The following is an 8526-nucleotide window of genomic DNA, read 5'->3' on the forward strand; positions in this document are numbered from 1 at the left end:
TGTGGGAGGAGAAGAGGGAAAGGGAGAGGGACCTGGGATTGACATGTGAAGCAACCTTGTTTCTAATTTAAATTTAAATTTAAAAAATATAGTATGCATACAACCTAGACATCTCTAAATCTTAGGCATTAAAATGCTCAATTGAATGATCCAAGCAAGTTTCTAAATGTGTCCAATCAAACATTCAATCTCTCTATTCAAATATGTCCCAGTCTTAAAGTTTTGAAGCAATTATGGGTCCTGTGTAGTTTGAAGACTATGTATACTAAATGCAACCATTAAGACAAAAAAAAAAGGTGGTACAGATTCCCAACTCAAGCTCCAACACGCCACAAATGCAGATGACGTCCCTCCTGTTAATGTGGAAGCCTTCTTAGTTTTTGATTCAGTAAGACTGAGGAGCATTCTCAAAGCAGCCATTAAAGGGGAAGGAACTGTGAGCATGGGTGTGCCTCTCTGTGTGTGAATGTGTGTGCATGCCCATGTACGTATGCTCAGGTGTGTGGACTAGGAGGTGGGGCAGCCAAGTTAGTCCCAAGTCCTTGCACACCATTTGCTATTCTTCTCCTTCTCCCCATACCTGGGTGGTAGTGGGTATTTGTCTTTGCATCTTTTTTCATTCATCTCCTGATCTGGTTTTGGGGTGCTGGGGGTAGTGGGGAGGGCAGGAGAGGGGAAAGGAAGAGGACATGGAGATGAAGAAAATTAACCTGGAGGTGAAGAACAGAGCCCCAGAGGAGGTGAGAAAGTTAGTCCTTATAATTGCTTATGCAATGGGGGTATTGAAGAAGATGGGAATGACATCTTTGAAGCACTGGGGTTTCTTTGCATGGCCAAAGTGGATTTGAGTTCCTTGGTCCAGCTTCCCAGCTTAAATAAACATCTAAACTTGGAGCATGTTGACAATATAATTTTCAGAGGCATGGAAGTCCTGGCAGAGAAATGCCCAACTCTTACCTATCCCAATCTAAGTGGAAATAAAAAAAATCTTCTTTCAGTAGAAGCTCTTCAAAGTGCTAAAATTTGCAAAGTCTTGACTTGTGTAACTGTGAGATCCTGACCCAGAAGACTACAGAGAAAGTGTCTTTGTGCAGCTGCACATACTTAGATGGATTCTATCAGGAAGACAATGAGGCACCAGACTCAGAAGAGGAGGACGGTGAGGATGGAGGTGAAGAGGAGGAAGATGAAGCTGGTCCACCTAAAGACTATTCAGAGGAAGAAGAAGAAAATGAGGATGAAGCAGGTTCAGAAGTAAGAGAGGAGGCAGGGGAGTCAAAGAAGAAATCCAGGACGAAGGCAACGATGATGATGACGTTGACAGAGGGGAGGAAGAGAAAGGAGAGAGTCTTCAGGAGAGAAAAGGAAGGGAGATGCTGAAGATGACGGAGAGGAAGATGACGATGAGATCCCTCCAGGATGAAGTTGCCTGGACGTGCAGTTAGAGCGGTCATCTTTGTTCCTTCACATTTGATAGCCATCCCTGCGGGAGATGACATGGAATTTTGTATAGGAAAAGTATGGTTTTACTACTGTCACCTTTTCTTTCAGATTAAGATTTGCTAGTCTGTTAATCATAGTGCACACAGAAAATAATTTTCATCCACCTTCCTATTGTAAAGTTCTCTAGCACTGTATTTAGATTCTGGAATTTTATAATTCACGCTTAATGTGCCGGACATTTTTAGCTCATAATTAAAACAATGTTGCTTTTACATAGGTACGGTTTGGTGCATTTCATTCATAATGTTTTAAAGTTATTTATAAATTAACAAATTATAGTCATCTATAATATGAAATGGCAAGAGTGTCTTTTTTATTAATTATTTTCTTTTCATGGGGACCACAGCCTCGCCTTCCTCCTCTCCTCCCACTCCTTCCCCCACCCCAATATGCCCCTCCTCCATAATCTCTCAGAAAGGGGCAGGCAGGCAATGGTCTCTTTAATGATAAAGCAGGTTGATTTTAAGAGACGACCCAGATACCATCAGCTTAAAGGCAGTTTGGGTTTGGGGGTGTGTGAGGACTTTGGGGGAGTGCTTGGACCCTGCCCTGAGTGAAATGACAGACTCTGGATATCCCCTGTGTGGAGGGAAGTGGGGATGGGGTGGGAGGCTGGGGGGATGATGGGGGAGATGGAGAGGGGGAAGCGGGAGGAGGGAAGGGAGAGGGAACTGGGATTTACATGTGGAGCGAGCTATTTAAAATTAAATTAATTTAAAAAAAAGAAGCAAAGTGGTGAGTTCTCGTCAGCATCAGTGGAGGTCATGGACTCGGGGCCTCTGCTCAGCGATAGGTTCGAGGCTTTTACTGAGCCTGATTTTCCGGAAGTCCAGAGACCCACAGACAAGCCCTGTCTGCGGGTGATGCTGTACTAGCAGGTTGCTGGGTTTCAGCTGTGCATTCTCCTCAGCTGTTTCTCTGCCATCACCTTCCGTTGCTCCATTCCTCTCCTCATCCAAAAGGAAGCTGGCAAAGTTGCGGACACCCAGGAAACTTAGTCCACACCCCAGCCATATCTCTGGGTTTATAAACAAGTTAAGTAGGAGAGATGGAGTAGGAGTTGAGATACAGTGATGAGTACTGACCAGTGTTAGGAAACAGGCTTTGCTTACTCTACAGCTTCCCGTGTTGACATCACATGAGGGTGCCTTAGGCAGAAGCTGTAGAGGTCGGGCTGATCGCCTGCTGATAACTAACACCACGTTCAAGTCTAATGTCTACTTTGTTTCCCCAGGTGACTTGAATACCAGTGCACGAAAGTATTCTTATATTTCTTTGTGAACTTTTAATTATTCTTTCTACAGTAATCAGATGTAGCATTTGAGTGGAATATAGTGGCAATTGGAGGACCGTTTGAAAATCGTTATTGAAGTGGGGATTTATTGCTATTAAAAATAGAAAGACATTTGGGGCAAGGGTTTGTGTTTTCCCACGGCTACTAAGTAAACATGAGTAGATGGGTCCCCTCCCTTCTGTGCCCGAGGCTCCGCTTTCAAGGCAATTGCTCTTTTAATCTTGGCAATTAATTTTTTCCTTTTGTTTTGTATACCTAAGTTGTTTTGTTTTTAAAGTTAGTATCAGCAAATGAACTGAAGTTCTGCCTGTCTACTGGGACACACAAATTGCTCATAATAGTATAGCTGTTGCTTTTTAAATTTAAGATCTAAAGCCTGGTATTTTATAATAGCAAGCATGAAGTTATTTTCAGAGAATTTAGCAGGGTTGCATGGCTGACAGAAATAAATGTGTGATAAATCAGTGCGAGTACTGGCATTTCCAAAGGACTAACATTTTCCTCATTTCAATAATTGGAACTCCTGCTTTTGTCCCCAAGAACTCTCTGCACACTGTGCCAGGTTCAAAATAAATACTTATTTTAAAAACGGAAGTCTATATATTGACTTTTTATCAGTCATCTATTGCACAATGAAAATTAGAGTTCTTGGGTTTAAAAACAGCACCCAGAGCCTCCAGATAACCATTAAGATTTATTTAACTTCATGGGTGGTATTCTCATGCCAATAAGCAAGGGTGGCTCTCTGTTCTGCATACACTCTGCACCTGTTTTCACACTCTCTGTAAGTCCTTAGAGACTCTGAACTTGGTACTTCTGTGCAACGGTGTTTTGAATAAAGCCACCACGGTGCGAGACACAGGACAGGCAGCACTGGTTACATGTTTCTGGCTGTTTCGGCTGGGTTTTTTTTTTTCCTGACTGTTGTAACTTAAGTTTTTGAAACTGAATTGCTTTGAATAAATGGAAGAGTTGTTCACAATGATGAAAAAACTAACTTCCGAGGAGTTAGCTGTTGGTGTTTAGAGTGCTATTAGACTCTTTTTAAGGTTCTGTGAGGCCCGTGAGCTTTACACTACGGACTCGCATGCTAGGGTCACACAACATTCCCTTGGGTCCTCATGTAAATGTGCACATCCCTCAACACAGAAGTCCAAATGACCAAAACCCCAAGTGTAAGCCAGGTTACAAAACGCCTGGCTTCATGTAGTCTCAACTGTTGGAGGAAGACTCTTGAAGACACAGAGAGCCAACAGGATGAGAGCCCATACCGTATCTGACAACCCTGAACATAGCCCCAATACATTTGGGACTTAACTGGGAAGTAACTAGAGACTTGTGTCTTTTTAAAGATGTTGTCCATTGACTCTGGGTCAAACAAGAATCTTGAGGAAAGAGATATTTTAACCTTATACCAATGGAATAAACTGATACTCATGGGCAATTTCTCCTCCCCAGACGAGGAGATATTTATTGTCATGGTTGAGAGATCTGTGATTTCTGGCTTAAAGTAGTCAGGTACATTGCTAAATACTCTACAACATGAAATACAGAGCCTCAGTCACAAAGGTGATCTGACCTGAGATACCAGAATATTAATCCTGCAGAAATTGAGAATTTCACTGCTGTAGCTAGGATTCTGGGCAGGCATACTGTGCAGGCCTGACCTCTAGTGGCCATTATGAATAATGCAGCTGAATATATATAACCTTGTCTGTCTTAATCCTCCCTCTTTTGCCCTGCAAAACCTATTAAGTAGAGAGTTGGTCATGGGGGAACAGGAAGTTGAGTGGGTGGGGGTAGATTAGGGGGAAGAGGGAATCATAGGATAGAAGACAGATCAGGCACCAGAGTGACCTCGAGTGATCTAAAGGGATAACACCAATTGGCAAGCTAAGCAATAGTGGAGAGACCACCTCGAATGCCCATTCCTGATAATGAACTTGATGTCTATAACCATCTGGGAGCCTTCATCCTGTGACTGATGGAAGCAGAGGCAAACACACGATTAATCACTGAACTGAACCCAAGGAACCCAGTGACAGAGAGAGAGGAGTGATGAGCAAATTGGCAAAGAATGGGCTGGCAAAACCAGCAGAGACAGCTGATCTGAACAGGGGAGAGCTCTTGGACCCCAGACCGACAGTGGGGAGGCCAGCATGGGACTGATCTGGCCCCCCCAAATGTGAGTGTCAGCGAGAAGGCCTGGGCAACCTATGGGGCCCTGAGCTGTGGATCAGTGTCTATCCCTGGAATACAAACAGTCATCGTGTGCCTATAGCACAAAGAGGGATGCTCTCTCAGCCTGGACTCTTAGGGGAGTGCCTGGACCCTACCCAGAGTGAAATGACAGACTCTAGATATCCCCTATGTGGAAGGATTTGGCAATAGGGTGGGAGGGTGGGGGGAAGGGGAGTGCAGGAGGAGGGGAGGGAGAGGGAACTGGGATTGACATGTAAAACAAGCTATCTAAAATTAAAATAAAAAATGATAAATAAAAAGTATGTTTTGTACTTTCTAGGTGCTGGCCCTTCCCCCTCCGCCATTCCCCTTTACAAAATCATGAAGCATACTCCTTCACTCTTCATGATGGAACTTCAACCTTTCAGTTCCTTGATGTCTGCCATGTCAGTGTGGCTACCTGTACAACCATGGCCAGCTGTACATAACACTTGCTATACTCTCCTTAGGGTAGAAATGAGATTAACAGCAGCAACAAAATCTTCCTGGGATTTGCTAGGTCAGCATGCCTCCTTTCTTGTGCATAAATCTTCATGACATCCTAGTGAGGTGAATCTTTCCTTATCAATGAAAGATGTGTTCATAGAGTTTCCTTTCCTTATTTCAAAGAGTTCCCAAGTTCTTGAACACTATCTTGGACCCTTCTGTGTGGTCTGTATAAAACATCAAAAAAAGTAGAAAGTGCAAACATGAGGCTCATTCCGAGTGGCTCCCTTGACTGATGCTATGGGAAATGATTTATCTTCCAGGCCCCAAACTAGGTCTGCAGATGCCAAACTTAATTAGACCGACTCAGTCAGTGTGGGGCAGGGGAGGTGCAGGAATTCCTGGCCTCCTAGGATGCTAATTCTTTGGGTCAAGGAACCAATAAATAGCCATGCAAAAGACACTGTGACTACACAGTTACACCCCCGAGCTGCTGCAGTGGTTTGAACATAAATGCCCCCCCCCAAACTCACAGGAAGTGACATTATTAGGAGGTGTGGCCTTATTGGAGTAGGTGTGGCATTGTTGGGGACTTTGAGGTTTCCTAATCTCAGAATACCACCTAGCGCCTCGGTCAGCTTCCTGCTAGCTTCTGGTCAAGATGCAGCCAACCTCACATTGGTCTGCATAACACCATGCTTCCCACCATGATGGCAATGGACTGAAGCTCTGACTGTAAGCTGCCAGTTCAGTCAAATGTTTTCCTTTATACGAGTTGCTGTGGTCATGGTGTCGCTTCACAGCAATAGAAACCCTAGCTAAGGCAGCTGCCTGATCCTGCTCATCACTTCATTCTCACAACACCGGGGGATGTGCAGGGGCCTGGTGGGTGGCTTTCCATCAACTTGAGAGATTATGTTCAAAGTCAGCCTTGAGAAACAATGGCTAATGTGATGCTTTCCCCCCACCAGGAACTCGATCACTGACACTTCAGAGCACATCAAGGCATTCAGTACCATTTGCTATCTTGATGAACACCTGTTACTGCACCGCCTAAAAACCACTTGTATTGCAGACAGAAGACCAGGGCATGGCCATGCTAATCCTAGCTCAAATCACTTACCAGTTTTCTCAAGTTCCCTCTCTCTGCTTAAGTGTCAGTTCAACTGGGAACATTTATTCTAAATTAACCTGCTCTTCCCATGAGAATGTTCAGGAAACCATGCTCTTACACAGGTTTGTCCTGGGCTGCATGCATGCTATCATGGTCCAACACATCTGTAGATGACAATGTTATATCGTGATGTCAAAAGGCTGGGCTCCCCTTTTAACATCAGCGCTTTCATATAAGTTTCTTTTTCATGGCAGCAAGTAGCAAAACAAAAACTTATCAAGTACTCCAGAAATTAAAGGTTTGTGTTGAAGAATTTGCAGAATCATTTTAAGAATAATATACCTTAAGGGCAGGAGATGTAGCTTGATAGTAAAGCACAAGCTTAGCATTCACAAAGCTGTGGGTTTAATCTCAAGCAACCAATGATGACGGTGGTGGTGGTGATGATGGTGGTGACGATGTTGGTGGTGGTGATAGACCTAGCTAATAATGTTGATTATTTCAAGGTAATTCCTCTAGTTTCCAAGAAACAAGGCTTCTGGGGCTGGAAATAGGGCTCAGCACTTAGGAGCATGAACTGTTCTTGTCGGGGAGCTGAGTTGGGATCCCAGCATCCATGTCAGATGGATCACAAACACCTGTTAACCCCATGATTCTGGCCTCTGCTAGCACCCAAACACATGTGCATATGCCCACACACAGACACGTGATTGAAAACAAGCCTTTTAAAAGAGAAAGAATGGTTTCTCAAGGAACTACCATGGGGTGCTGCATCTTGAAACAAGCTATGCCACTTGGGGGCACCGTTAGGTTTTATGAAAAATCTTCTACTTTGAAGAGTCATCTTTGACCCAGTCTGGTGTCCAGCAAGAGCTACGAAATAAAACTGAAGTTAGAACTCACTTCTAAGAAAAGAAACAGAAATGGTAGCTTAGTCTCTTTATATTTAAGTGGGATTAGGCAAAACTCAGTTGACATGCTCTCAATTCCCGAGTACAAAGCTGGCTTTATCCAGCCAAAAGAAATAAAAGGATGTTGTGTTAAACGAAGCTCTGTATATTTTGATAGAGGAGACAGTTGCTTAAGATCAACATTCCAGTGTAAAAGCAGAGTCATAATGAGAAACAACAGGAATCTTCTCACTTAAAACTGGAAACCTAAGCTGTTTGGGTTTTGTGGGGGAAGCTTTTTGCTTTATTTGGGCATTTGAGGCCCCAGAGGAAAAAAAACTGATATGTGACCTTAGCTTCTTGACCAAGCATTGTTTGTCCAACAAAGTCCCTATTTCAATTCAGGGATCAGAGAAAAAGACAAGGAGACTTGAAACCCCCAAACATTTCAGAGGGATCCACAGAAGGAGGCTAGACAGGACTCCCAATTCACTAGTGTTTAACAGAGCTAAACCTCCATCACTGGAGAACTGTAAATGAGACTGTCATTGGGGAAATGTACCTGAGAGCCAGTGAGAGCAAAAGAGAGCATCATTGGTCCAAACAGAATTTCCTGTCCTTGGCTTCAACCTATCGCAGCCTTTCCAGTCTTTGCATCTATGGTACTGAGTATATGCTCCATGTTTCCCTCAGTACCATTCCCCCCACAAAATGATCACTTCATATTTTTTAGTTAATAGATTGTATTGTCCGCATATTACACCTACAAATCCAGTGTGCCCTGTTCAACTTGAAGGCCCCTGCAAAAGACAAATGTTCTAACTTTGTTATTTCCTGTCTTCCAGACGGGGAAAATGCCACAACATGATAAATGCTTTCCAATGTATAGACTTACCTAAGAAAACAAAGCAAGAAAAATTCTGGCATCTCTGGGATAATGGCTACGAGTCTCTTATGCCGTATACCACCATCATCCCGGAAGCTCAGCATTTGTGAGTGGCATGAGCACTTTCTCCTTCCCTGGTGTGATCAGAGAACTGGGGTCCAAACCTGTCAAT

General features: G+C 43.6%; 1 pseudogene; it reads left to right on the forward strand.

The window, feature by feature from the left end:
• The first annotated feature begins 689 nt into the window (after positions 1 to 689).
• LOC101841143 lies at positions 690 to 1423 on the forward strand (annotated as a pseudogene).
• The last annotated feature ends 7103 nt before the right edge of the window (positions 1424 to 8526 follow it).

This window comes from Mesocricetus auratus, unplaced genomic scaffold (assembly GCF_017639785.1).
Source record: "Mesocricetus auratus isolate SY011 unplaced genomic scaffold, BCM_Maur_2.0 Super-Scaffold_100020, whole genome shotgun sequence".
Lineage (NCBI taxonomy): Eukaryota > Metazoa > Chordata > Mammalia > Rodentia > Cricetidae > Mesocricetus > Mesocricetus auratus.